Genomic DNA, 14,171 nt, shown 5'->3' with positions numbered 1-14,171 from the left:
CCTTAATTGGTGAACCACCATTCAAACACCCTGTTGCCCAATCCTGCCTCAGGAGGAACACACCAGGACAGTGCAGCCAGGAAACCAACATGCTGGCCAGACACATGACATTCCCTACCACCTGCTTCCATGCAGCCCTTAGCAGGGCGGAAAAGATTCAGCCTAAAATTGATCTTCTTCAACCAGTAATGTTAACTGCTGTTTCTCCCTCCACAAATTCTGTTGCCCTGCTGTGTATTTCCAGCTTAATTTTAATTTTTATTTCTTCATCTATAGAATTTTCTTTATGTACAGTGTTAAAATTCCAATTACATTTTCTCAAACAATGTGCAACTTCTTCTAGGGTTTTTAGATAGGGAGAAATAGCAGAAAAGGGCAAGTTCTCATCAGTTCAGTGATTTCTAATTGATTGTGGTTTGTGGTGGAGGGATACCTTCTACAGCTCAGTTTATAGTGAATCACAGAATCTCTGTCAGCAACCTCTGAATATTGTGGCTAACTGCACATATACAGACTCCTCAAGTTGCTATCAGTTCTAAAAGACTAATGATGACGACCACTGACACTTCCACCATCATTACATTGCAAAATCTAGACTATTTCATCTATTTCATGAAGATACACGTTTATTTTTAAGATGCCCTGGAGCGATTTCAAAGCTATAATCTCATCTGGTGTTCAGGTGATCATTTCAATCAGATTAGTGCCATGTAATCATTCTCAGCTATCCATTATTGTCTATTTAAAGCACACCACGACAGAACTTTGGACAAAACCTGACTGCATGTTCAGTGTGAAAGCTTCATTGAACATGGCACTAGAAATCACTTTACAAAGCCCTAAGGGGGAAACTTGGCTTACTGTTCAAAACTTGGAATAGCTGAAGCTTCACTCTGTAGCTTAAGATAATAAATAGCTGAACTACAGATAACTTTAATTTTTTGTCATGACATGCTTTTCCAGGTAGCTGCATTAGAAGATTAGCTAAGATTCTGTCTCTACTTGTTTTACCAATGCTTAAAAAGGAAAATGTATTAATGCGTTTTATCTGATTTCTTTAATTTCCAAGCAACAATAACTATGGTAGTGTTGAAGCAGGAAAAAGCATCAAAACAACTGGATAGGCTAATTTTGTGCATGCTGAATTTGTCTCAAGGTCTAGCTGTTTGATATTGCAAGTGGGAATGAAAGGAGAAAGACATGGTTCATGTAATGCCTTTTCATAACTCAGAAACATTTCAAGGCACTTCACAAATATAGCAGCCATTATACACATACCACAATCCTGTTAGCAGCAATGAGTGATTTAGTTGATCATTCATTCATATGGTTGCTTATAATATACTATAGTATTTGGCAGAATGGAAAAAAAGCACTAATTTTATATTTAGACCATTGGCAGTTTTCTGTTTTTTCATGACTAACAACAGAGAATTGTTTAGCGACAATCTTCAAAGGAGACAAGGAGAATATATTTTAAGTATCTCTCCAAAAACAGTTGAAATTAATTGTATACCCCATGCTTTGCAATCTACTAAAACCAAATTAGCGTGAACATAATTGCAATTGCAAGATGAAGGTCAGACTCATTCACCACAGGCTTACTTTATTATTCAGCACCTACACTACTAGCAAATCAACGGGCGAGATTAAATGATGCTACTATCTGCAAAGGCAACACACATCATCAAATTAGTAACTGCACTGAAACATGCTAGCCCAAAAGCTACTTTAACTGAAGTAGACTTGCTTAGCATTTGCTGGCCACCAAGGTAGTTTTGAGGTGATTTGGCAGATTTTATGCTGGGAAACTATTGTTACGATCTGTGAATCAGTTTATACTCCACTGAGACCTGAATTGCTTCCTTCAGTACTAATAGTACTTTTTTTTAAACCAGTAGCATTTGTTGACAATGAACAGTAAGGCTGTTCAGTTGTACTTGCTAACAGGAATTCCAGCCAACACTGAGAACATATGTACTCTGCACTCACCCAGCTCAATAGATGTGAAATCCTATTGTTAACAGGTTTCCCCTGAGCAGACTACCTTAGCATAACCAATTAGCACAACTTGCCCAAGTTAATCTTCATGACTTGACAGTTATCAGGTAATTGTTAAAATCTCTTAATTAGCAGGGCCAAGCTCCAATTTCCTCCATCTTTAACCTCTCATCTCATCCAAACTCCATTTCCAATTAATATTGGCAAGAAGCATCTTCATGTCTTAGCCTCAGAATGATGAACAGCAATCACAGCTGAATCCAGGTGAGGTAATTGCTGTGAGATATTGGCCATAGATTTGGTTAATTTAGTTACACATAACATAGGACAGGAACTGGAAGAGTAACTTGGATGGAATTCAGTCCTTCCCATAAAGAAGATTTGTAGCCAGTCATGAAAAATAATACTTTTAATTTTTTAAAAAGTAGCAAATATTTAGGGACAAAGCATTTTGAGCAAGTTACTGGAAAGTCAGCATAGGCTAGCATCCTTAAGAGAGAAAGAAAAACTGGTTGAAATAAGATTACTTTTTTTAAAAATTAAGTACTAAATGTAACAGTTCTAATGGAAGATCATCAACCTGAACATTAGCCACTTGTGCTCCTTGAAATGGCAGGTTTGGAGGTGGGAAAGCACTTAGGCAGGGTAACAGCATACCAAACCTTCACAGCCTTCCGCTCTTCTGGGGAATTAAGTTCAGGTTGAGAAAGCCAATTATGGACCTAGCCTGACACCATTCGGAGTATCCCAACTACAAGCTATGTGACCATGTGGTGTAAATAACAGGTCAGCCTGTACAGGCAGCTTGTCAGCTGGGAACAAAATTCAATCAAAGCACTAAATGCCTGATTGAGGAACGGAACATTAGAGCAGAGGTATATCCAATGAGAGCCACCCCACTGATCTTGAACCTAGGTCCCCTACCACCATCTCCCCACAGCTCACAACTCCAGAGATCCCACTCCATGCACCAATCACTTACCTCATTCTACGGTTGTCTGCGATACTGCTTGAGTTTCCAGTAGCAGTTATGCTCTCCTCCATGACACTGCAAGCTTCTGCTTGGCTGGTAGCTCTCTCTGGGCAGGATTTCTGCAGCTGGCATTTTAATTCCAGGTGAAGGCCCACTGATGTCTTGCCTATTCCTGACTGGCATTAGATTCAGCAGGCCTTCCCAGCATATGCTTCTCTAGCCAGCCAGCAAAGCCCCCATTATTTCAACAAAATTCTGCCCATTGACACTGTTTTTCCCCACAGGTGATGCTTGACCTGCATTTTTCCAACATTTTCTATTCTTATTTCAGATTTTCAGCATCATGGTGTTTCATTTTACTGTTGAATCGTTTTGACATTGAATTTTAAAAATTCTTTGGAAGTCGAACTATGCTCCACTCCCTGAATGAAAACCATGTGGCAAACATCTACCTATTCTATTGTGTAAGTAAATGTTACAACCAACAGCCTTGCAATGGGTACTGTAGTACATTCATTAATGGCTCCTGTATCACCCATCTCAGTAAAATGCAGTCAACCTAAGGAGGAGCTGAAACCAATGTACACAATCAACAGTCATGCCATCATTAACACAGGTTGATAGAGAAATCATTTTTCATTGGAAAGTTTTGCACGTAATTTTGTGTAAAATGGAATGTATTACTTTCAGAGTAAATACTGGCAGCTCCCTACCAGATTTGAATGGACATTTCCCTGGAGGCTACATAATGTAATTAGATTAGATTTACAGTGTGGAAACAGGCCCTTCGGCCCAACAAGTCCACACCGACCCGCTGAAGCGAAACCCACCCATACCCCTACATTTACCCCTTACCTAACACTATGGGCAATTTAGCATGGCCAATTCACCTGACCCGCACATCTTTGGACTGTGGGAGGAAACCGGAGCACCCGGAGGAAACCCACGCTGACACGGGGAGAATGTGCAAACTCCACACAGCCAGTCGCCTGAGTCGGGAATTGAACCCGGTTCTCAGGCGCTGTGAGGCAGCAGTGCTAACCACTGTACCACCGTGCCGCCCAATCTCTCATCATTTTGTTTCACTCTGTCAAATAGCCTTTTAATCCTCTATCACTAACATTCTTTTTTATATAATGAATAAACAAAAATGATAAAAGGCAAAAAATGGAAGACATTGTTTATAAATACACCAATGATTTTTCTCTTGAGTTATAATGTGCAGGTGATTAATCTTCAGTTGAAAACTCTAGGGCAAACCTCTGTGACTGCCAAAGCTGCAGCACTGACGCAAGAAACTAATATCTTTCCGTAAACCTCAAATGCTATCACACCACTTGTACCTTGCTGAAAAGTTAATAATGGAATAATATATAAACTACAAGAGCCAACTATCCTTAACAGGCCTCAGCTGGTGGCTCCTGATGGGCGAATTAATCATATTTACAGCCAGGTGAACATGCAAGCAACAGCAAAAACCTGACCTCTTGCTGGTAATCAGGTAACCTTACAGTATGTACCACCCCCAAGTGGGCAAAACCTAAAGAGAGTAGCTGCAGAAATTCCTCTGCTTTCAAAACCTTTTAAGTGTTCAAGAGTAAATTCAGTGAGGGGACTACAGTTTCACCTGAAGGGGATTGTCAATCTTTGCAATGTTCTGTTGCTTGTTTTTCTTTAAAAGAACACAACTTAAAAATAAAGACATAAAATTATCCTTTTACTTCTGCACCTATAGGCACCAAATCTGACCTTCAACTTTGCATTTCACCCGATACATCACCACAGGCATCTGTCCTCCTACTATCTGAAACACTGTGACATGAATACATTTCTGTCCCCATGCATGTAGTACTTCTCCCCCATCTGGACATTTTGAACTGAAGAACAAATGGATCATTTTGAAATCAATACAACTGAGGGAATTCAGTGACTGCTTCTGAACCAGCAAAAGTCAAACTGAGTCAACACAAAACGTTTCAAACAGATGTTGTAAAGAATACACTGCCACTCTGTCAAACATTTTTTTTTCATTTTAATGATTAATACCGACTGAATTATTCACACAGAACATTTTTTTACAATTTCCTTTGATCTTTATTCTGGTTAAGGTGAGCAGGTGTTAAAAAATATTTTTCAGTCCTAGCTGGCTGAGTATGGAGCAGGTTTGATATAAAATCCATGAGCAGTATCTTATAAGGGTCTAAGCAATTTCAGTCACAGCAAGATGTGTGGCAGAACTGGATAAGAGTCAGGCGAAGCCAATGTTGACACTGAAGCACCTTGCTTTTATGCTTTTCACAGGCAGCATGGTGGGTTTCTCACCAAGCAGTAGCAAAGGAGGATAATTGCTTGTTAAACACCTTTTTGATGGCCCAACTTATCTCATTAATATTCCATTCTCTATTTTACCAAACTTGCCAAACAAGCGAGATGTTAGGAAAATTCCAATAGGAAAATGAGCATGTATCTGGTGGATTCAGCTTGCCACTTTCTCTGAACAACCTCCATGTTGGTCACTGAGCACTGACATTACAGGACACATTCCACTGCCACCAGCCACATGCACCTCGTGCCCATGGACATTGATATCTGATAGTTAGTTCTTCTATAACGCAATGGTTTCGCACCCCGTGTTATAGAAAAATCGTGCTTTAGAAACAGAACTTAAAGTGTTGGTGCTGTAATCATGTTACAGCCAAAAAAAACGTTTTAAAAGTTCACGCTGCAGAAACAGCATCCCAGTTCATTAGTCATGTTACAGCGAATTCACATTGATAATATGTGCATTATAACAGAACGACCTGTATGGGCCAGCTTCTAAGAACTCTCATGGCACATCTCCAATCCACTTACAGGATGCTTCTGTCTTCATTTCTGCAGTTCAGGTTACACCAGCATTTTCAACAAAAGCTGCAGCAAAGAGACATTTCACTTCGAAACACACATCCAGCTCATTGACTGGACCAGGCTGCACCTCCAAGTTCTTTTACTCACTGTCAAAGTGCTCACTTACTCTGAATATAATTGGATGCTCATAGCATTCCTGCTTTGTATTGCCTAGATTCTGCCCCCTCAGTCAGAGATACAGGGCTCATATTAGTTCTGCCTTGCCTTACTGTTTAGCACAGACACAAAACCAGGATGTTTGTCACAGTGGTATGTCAGCACGCCTAGTCAAGCCAAGGGGAACATCCTTTGCTCAGGGGATCCTGGCACAGTAAGTCCAGAGCTGCATCCAATACCAATCCAGGGCCTATTCAGGGCAATTGAGATCCTCGCCACAGAGGTGGTGAGAAGTGAAAAGTTAGGAAGCCAAGCACCCTTCTTGAAACTTCCCACTCTACAGTGGGCTGAACTCTTCCTGCTATGAGAGACAGGTATTAAGGAGATGAAAATGGGTGGCACAGCTGCTATTTTTGTTTCAGGTGGGAAGGTGTCCCAAGAAAATGAGTATATAGCACAGTGGGAATGGTGTTATTGGTGTCAGGGGCTGGGATGGGTGACAGCCAGTGCAGGAAGATGATGAAGGCAATATTGAGAATAGTACGGCATTGGAGTTGACAAGAGGTGGGTGAGGTAGTAGAGATAGAGGAAATATGAAATACAGGACACAAACGCTGGCACTTATGCTGGTGGAGTGGAGAAGGGCATGACCTACTTCCTAGAGGGCTATGATTCCTCCTGACAGCTGAGACTGCTTCAAACTAGGTGGTGACCTTAGAGCAAGTTGGCGCGGTTTAGTGTTGTGGCCTCCACTGCTGGTCCTGGAAGAACCGGAAATCCCACCCTTTGCATCTCTCCATCCGAAAGGATTTCCAGGACCCTACTTGCAAAGCGAGGCACTTATTTCCCAGTTTGCCATGTCCAAGGCAATTGTCAGGAACTGTATGGGACAGCTCTGAACTGACAGTACTTGTCAGGATACAGAAAAGACTTTCAAGGATATTGCAGAGGCAAGGAATGCTAGTGAATTCCAGGATATCAGGTGAGTGGCGATGGGATGTGGCTGGAATCAAATGTGGGGACTCCATAGTGATGGGTTAGGAACTTAATGGAACAACTTCGGTACAACACCATGAGAGTACTTACTAGGCCTAACAGCACAAAACTCTACAAAACACTCAACACAATTTGGGCTTAGCCAAAACAAATGTAACATTCAGCCCAATCTCTTTCCCTGAGAACTACATCGCATCTCCACCAACCCAACAATGTATCTCAGCCCAGAGTTGTCAAAGGTTTGAAAAACCCAGAGGATTATCCCATTTTTATTCTAAGTGTGGGGTATGAGCATATTAGGTGTCGACTGACACATTGTCCCCACCACTAGGATAACTCATCTCATCAACCACCAAACAGCCCATTAATAGCTGAGAGGCAAGTAAAGGCAATCTATCACAGTTCACAGCACTGGTCATCTGGGTTGTCTGAAGCTTCCAGCCAACCAGTCCAGCAGTTGGATCCTAAAGCCTGCCAGTGAAAGGCTATTCCTCTGGGGAACCAGCGGTAAGGAAGTATTTCTTTCTTTCCTTTGTCTCACAGGATGTTGGTCCCAGCAAGAGGAAAGGTGGTTTTGGGAGGGGGGTGGGAATGAATCGGAAGCAAGGGCAGGGTGGTGATTTTCATTAGCAATTTCCTTGCCCACCATGTCTCCAACTGCTCCCATTCTGGGGCAAATGAAGCTCCTTTCCAATCCAGTAGGGCAGGTTATCATGGTTTTTCATTCAGAAAACTAGCTACTTTTCTCACCTGCAGAAAAGCAAGTGATCAGCAAGTTGGTGTGTTAAAGTCCTTAACTGGCCAATAATTGATCACTGGAAAAGCGCAGCAGGTCAGGCAGCATCCAAGGAACAGGAGATTCGACGTTTCGGGCATAAGCCCTTCTTCAGGAATCAGGCTTATGCCCGAAACGTCGAATCTCCTGTTCCTTGGATGCTGCCTGACCTGCTGCGCTTTTCCAGCAACACATTTTCAGCTCTGATCTCCAGCATCTGCAGTCCTCATTTTCTCCTCAATAATTGATCACTTCAAGACTTTAGTTGCTGGTAAGTCAAGAAGGCTGCCTATGGACTTCTTGTGCAAAGCTTCATTACTGAAGTTCTGAGAAGATGTAAGTTTTTCTCCAGCACTAACCACTACAATTATTTCCCCCTGTCACCACCTCCAGGAAAGGAAAAAATCATGTTCTTAGGCCAAGAATTGTAATCAAAGAGTGAGTCAATTTCAAACCCATTTAAATACATGGAGCTGAGGGAGTTCTGAAGAAGGATCACTGGAGTCAAAATGTTAATTCTGTTTTCTCTTTTCACAGATACTGCCAAACCTGCTGAGTTTCTCCAGCAATGTGTTTTTCATTTCAGATCTCCAGCATCTGCAATTTTTGTTTTATTAAACAAATGCACCAATGATTATTTGATCAGATGGTATATTTAAATAAAAATAATGAAGTCAAATACCAAACATTGAACCCACTTCTGTTTCAGTTTCTCCTTCATCTCCCCCCATGTCGTTGCCAGTCTCACCTCATCAAAGCAACTCCTAAATCCTTGACCTTATTCCGAGTGAATTGCTGACCACCTAACTTTCCTTCCTGGTTCTCTTGCTAGCTGGAATTGTAAATGATTCCATCATAATTATGATAATGTATTTTTTTTTTACTGAACTAGCAGTCCAGATATCTGGCTGAAAGAGCAGGTCTCACAAAATCCCACAACAGCAACTGTGGCACTCAAATTCAGTAGTTAAATAAATAAATCTAGAATGAAAAGTTAGCATCAGTAACGATAACTTGAAACACTGAGTTGTCATTTTAAAAAAATCTGATTCACTAATGTCCTTTAGGGGTCAAAATCTGCCACCCTTATTTAGTCTGGCCAAGCAATGAATTTGATTCTTAATTGTCCTCTGAAATGACCAAATGAGGCACACAATTGTACCAAACCATGCAGAAAAGTCTATTCAATTTGTTATTCATTCAAGAGAGGTGGACATCACTGGCTTGACCAGCATTAATTGCCCATCCCTAATTGCCCTGGAGAAGGTGGTCGTGAGCTGCTTCCTGAATAACTGAATATACATCCACAGTTTGGGAGGGAGTTTCAGAATTTTGACCTGTTGGCAGCAAAGGAACAGTAATATATTTCTAAATCAGGATGGTGTGTGGCTCGGAGAAGGTTTTACAGGGGGATTGTGTTTCCATGCATCTTCTGCCCTTGTCGCAGTGGTAGAGAATGTAGGTTTGGAAGGCACCATCAAAGGGAACTCACCAGCTCATAGCACACAGAATGCAATTCTATCTCATGAATGACGGAGGTTCAAGAAAGTAGCTGATTATCATCTTCGCAAGGAATGGGCTATAAATGTTAGCTTTCCTTGCCATAGTCACATCCTGTGGACTGGTGTGCCACCAATGAGATGCACTGCAGCCAACTCATGGACGCTTCTTCAACAGGATTTTGCCCACCCTTGCACTTCCATACCTCATGTCCTTGCACACCCTTTTAACACACCTCTAACCAAGAGTTTAGTTAACATTCCTAATATCGCCACTTCTGGCTCAATATTTTGGCTATTTGCTATGCATCTTGGGACACTCTTCATAAAAGTGCTTTATGAATGCAAAATTGAAGTCAAAAAGTAAGGCACTGAAAAGGCACAGTAGGTCAGGCAGCATCCAAGGAGCAAGAGAGTCAACATTTTGGGCATTACCCCTTCATCAGGAATGTGGGGGACAGGGGGAAGGGGGCTGAGGGGTAAGTAGGAGGGTCGGGGTGGAGGTGGGGGGGGCAAGGTAGCTGGCAAGGTGATAGGTAGATGCAGATGGGGATGATAGTGATAGGTCAGAGGAATGGTAGAGCAGATATGTGGGAAGCAAGATGGACAGATAGGGTTCAAGAGGGCGGTGTGCAGGAGGGGTCAAACCTGATGAAGGGCTTATGCCCAAAATATTAACTCTCCTGCTCCTCGGATGCTGCCTGACCTGCTGTGCTTTTCCAGCGCCACACTTTTCAACTCTGACTCTCCAACATCTGCAGGCCTCACTTTCTCTGTGGCTATAAATGCAAAATGTTGAGAGTGATATATAATAAGACTGCTTAATCACAAATTCTGAACCATGATTGCAGAAATAGTTTGACAGTCCTGTTTGTCACTCTACCCATCCTTATGACTTCTGTAAGTGAGGTGTTCTAAGGAAGGTATCCAGTGAGATAGGGAAAACTTTAATTTCCCTATCCCCTACAGTAAAAAGCAAAAGCTCAAAAGGGAACATTCTTTGTGTAAAGATAAAAGAAAACTGACAACTATATTGTGACATTCATCATCCCAATTTTTAACAATCATTACTGTTCCTTAAAGATAATATTCTTCAGATTAGCTTCAGGAATGAATGAAGCAATCAGGGCTTGGAAACTTTTGTTTTTAAGTCCTTTCCAATTGTCCACTTGCACTTACAATTTGTTTCCCTCTAAAACAGCAGCAGGATACAGTAGCAGCATGCTGCCAGTTTAATTCTGACAATCAAAAACCAGAGTGTAGCATACTGCCAGTTGACTAATATCGACCGGAGTCCTGACAATGCAGACTCAACTTAATAATTGCTTAATCATATACCCATATATTCCTCAAGCTATTTTAATTAAACTGCTTAGTCATATTGAAAATATGAGCCTGGATTCATTTGTGAACTATCACTTATTTGGGGGAATATGTTCTTAAAGACTAGGACCATAGCGCCTTGACACTGTTCTGATATTCAATAGATCGTGGTTGATAAGCAATCTAACTCCTTACACCCATCTTTGCCCCATGTGCTCTAATTGCTATCAATTCCACATAAAATGAATTAATCTAGCCATTTGCAAAAGTCGTTCCAAAATCCTTCAACCATTCATGTGCAGAAATGTTTTCTAATGTCATTCCCGGAGAGTATGGCTCAAAGTTTCAACTTTCAGTCTTCCATGTATCATGTCCACTCAACAGCTCTCACCCATCTTATCCTTCCACTACTAATGATACTTCCATCTGTGCTCAGATGCAATGCAAGCTAGAGAACCTGCTACATGTAACTGAGCACTAAATACCCTGTATGCTCAGAAAGTAATTTAAGCCATACAGAGGCTGTCAGCTGTAAGTCAGGATTGAAGCTGTGAGTGTGTGCTAAGAAAGCAATGTGAAGTTTAACAGAGTCACGGCCACCAAGTAAGTACAAAGTGAGTGAGCATGAAAGAAACAAGCTAAGAACCCTGAGACGGATCCTGTATAGGTGCATGAAGTAAGTGTGTGTTCCTGCACACAGTGCAGCCTGGCAGAAGCTTGCAAATTCTAGTTGTCCCTGAGACCCAAAGTTGAGTGTCAAAGAGTTGAAGTGGTTCCATATTGGTCTAAGAACAGGCATGATGGTGTGGTGAGACTGATTGAAGGGTTGAGTAGAATGATGGTCATGGAGCATGCAAGAACAATGTTATGAGCATTTACATGATAGTTGAGATAAGCATTCCGCAAGCTACAGCTGCGAGGTACCCACTTTGATTTACAAGCTGGGAATTTGCACCATTTCGTTCCTCAGGGAAAAAAACAGGAGCACTGGAAATGGTTTACAAATAAGGTGAGCTGCGGCTTTAATAAAATGCAAATGCAATGGAAGTAACATGCTGAATTATGAGATTATCAAATCATTTTTAAAGGGTTGAAGGGAAAACCACCAAAGTTTTTTTTAACATCAAAATTCTGATTTTTTCATTCTCTTCATATTTTTGACCTTTTGCATCAGAGAGAGAAAAATCATGTTCATGGTAACATTATTTTCTTGATTTGTGTTGGTGTCAGGTATTTGGACGCACACAGATGCAGAATTAGCAGAACTCATAAATAGCCTCAATAATTATAAAACATCCATTAAACATGAAGCCAAAACATACAAGGAAAGATTAAGTTTCTGGCTATCATAATATTTAAACTGGCACAGACAATAAGTGTAAGTTAGGAACAAGAAGCTTTTCTAAAATAACCACCACCTTAAATACACCGATCAGATTGGTGCGGTCATAGCTAATCACATATTCACAGAGCTGGAATTTTTTAACCCTTTTTGCCAAATCTCAGATATCAATCAAAGATTTAAATTAACCTATGACAAACAGCATTGATAACAATAATGTCCACTATGTTTTTCCCATTGAGTAGCTTCTGAACATTTGCAGCCTTAAGATGGAGATTCCACATTTATTTACAAGTATTTCATTGCCTCAGTGATATCAGGTTTTACTAAGTAATAGTTAGCTCAATGTTTATTTGTTCACAGGTTTTAAACTGTTCTCTCTTCTTTGAAGCCTCCTTCTCACCTTCTGCCATTTTCTCTCTCTCTCTCTCTCTCACACTCATTCTCATCACCCTTGCAGGCTCATTCTTTCTCCCCCACTGGTTGTGGCTGCTCTCTCTCACAAATCCTTGCAGCCTCCTACTCTTCCCTCTACCATGCAGCTCCCCCTCTCTTCTGTATCATGATCATATCCTCAAAAACTATGCTCATTTTTAATTTGTAATTTCAAAATGTGTTTTTTTAAATGAGGACCGATGCAGCCAAAAGTGGCTGCGGAGGTTAATTAAGTAGCTGTCAGGAGAGAATGACCCATGAATGTCAGACCTAAAGATGCTAAGGAAACTTCAAACAACAAGCCTAAAGGGGGGAGATTTATGTCAAAACAAACTGAACTGTGATCTCTTGTGATGACAAAGGTAACAAGTGTTTGATTACATCCCTCTGCGACAGCAAGCTACCTTGTGCACAGTATGTCCCTGCACAGAAACACAGAAATATTTTGTGTTTCTCGCTTTGAAAAATACATAAGGGCAGGTATTAAAAAGCCAATTTCAACTCTACTGAAGTGTGCTATTGGAACTGAACATTCTCATGTTCCAGCAGGCTAAGATAATCATCTATATTGTCCTGTGCTATGAAGGTCACAGTCAACAATTATTCCCAAATCATCCTGTGTAGCTTATTTCTTATTTCCATTCTGTATGTAAGTCTGTTGTATTATGAATCTTAAGATTAGCAATTAATAAACAGACTCTTTGGTATATCAAGAAAGCTTGGCTGAATTAGCCGTTTTAAAAATTTAAGCTCATTTGAGTCTTGGAAAAAGGTATCCACAAGTGAAGGAATCTGCTTTTAAATCAATCTAGCTGCAACCAAACAAAGGGGCAGGTGAATAAAGAATGGAAGGCAGCTCATTCCTCCTCAACCAGGAACTTAACAACTTGAGGTATTCCTGCTGACTTCATAACAAATTAGGAACCTCAGCTAGAATCTGGACAGAAATCCTGCGAACATCTTGCAGTCCCCCGTTTCTCTAACTCTTTGCAGACTCCCCGTCTCCCCCACCTTTCTTGCAATGCCTTACTTCTCCTCAAGCTCCCCCCTCTTGGGAGACTGCCGGCTTCCCCTCCCAGCTTGACAAGGAAGCCCCTGATTCCCAGCCCTCAGCTCCCAGCCCCTCCTGCGCTTGGCACTCCACCTCCTGGCCCCCAAAGGATGCTCCTCTAGCAATTCACTCACTGCCAGGACTTCATTTCCTAACTGTTCATTACCTCACCTAGGATCCCTACTGTGTGGGAATAGGCCATTTGGCCCAACAGGTCCACACCAACCCTCTGAAAAGTATCCCACCCAGTCCCATTCCCCAACCCTATTATTCTACATTTCCCCTGACTGATGCAGCTAATCTACACATCCCTGATCACTGTGGACTATTTAGCATGGCCAATTGACCTAACCTGTATATCTTAGGACTGCGGGAGGAAACCGGAGCACCCAGAGGATACTCACGCAGACATGGTGAGAATGTGCAAACTTCACACAGATAGTCACCTGAAGCTGGAATTGTACCCAGATCCCTAGGGCTGTGAGGCAGCAGTGCTAACCACTGAGCCACTGTGCTTTCCCTGTCTTGTTAATTTTTCTGTAATTTTGACTGTGGACTGAAATGGGAAAGAAAATGGTTTTAAAACAGTTTAGGAGTGGCACAGTGGCTCAGTGGTTAGCACTGCTGCCTCACAGCACAAGTAACCCAGGCTCGATTCCTCCCTCAGCTCACTGCGTGAGTTTCTACTGGGTGTTCCAGTTTCTTCCCAAAGTGCAATTATGTGCAGATTAGGTGGATTGGCAATGCTACTTTCTCCGTAATGACCAGGGATT

At 41.5% G+C, this 14,171-nt stretch overlaps 2 protein-coding genes across 5 annotated transcripts in view; one reads left to right on the top strand and one right to left on the bottom strand.

The window, feature by feature from the left end:
* Positions 1 to 14,171, bottom strand: part of LOC132836097 (macro domain-containing protein CT2219-like) — a 944,897-nt gene that overhangs the window by 713,101 nt on the left and 217,625 nt on the right. The gene's annotated exons all lie outside the window — the stretch shown is intronic.
* LOC132836096 (leucine-rich repeat transmembrane protein FLRT1-like) overlaps positions 3,415 to 14,171 on the top strand; it is a 141,149-nt gene continuing 130,392 nt past the window's right edge. Inside the window, exon 1 of the mRNA XM_060855356.1 lies at positions 3,415 to 3,438. The gene's annotated coding sequence lies outside the window, so the exon portion shown is untranslated. The remainder of the gene's footprint in view (positions 3,439 to 14,171) is intronic.

The sequence above is a fragment of the Hemiscyllium ocellatum genome, chromosome 46 (genome assembly GCF_020745735.1).
Source record: "Hemiscyllium ocellatum isolate sHemOce1 chromosome 46, sHemOce1.pat.X.cur, whole genome shotgun sequence".
NCBI classification, from domain to species: Eukaryota; Metazoa; Chordata; class Chondrichthyes; order Orectolobiformes; family Hemiscylliidae; genus Hemiscyllium; species Hemiscyllium ocellatum.
The sequence above is the reverse complement of the archived record's forward strand: the minus strand, read 5'-3'. Positions and strand labels throughout refer to the sequence as shown.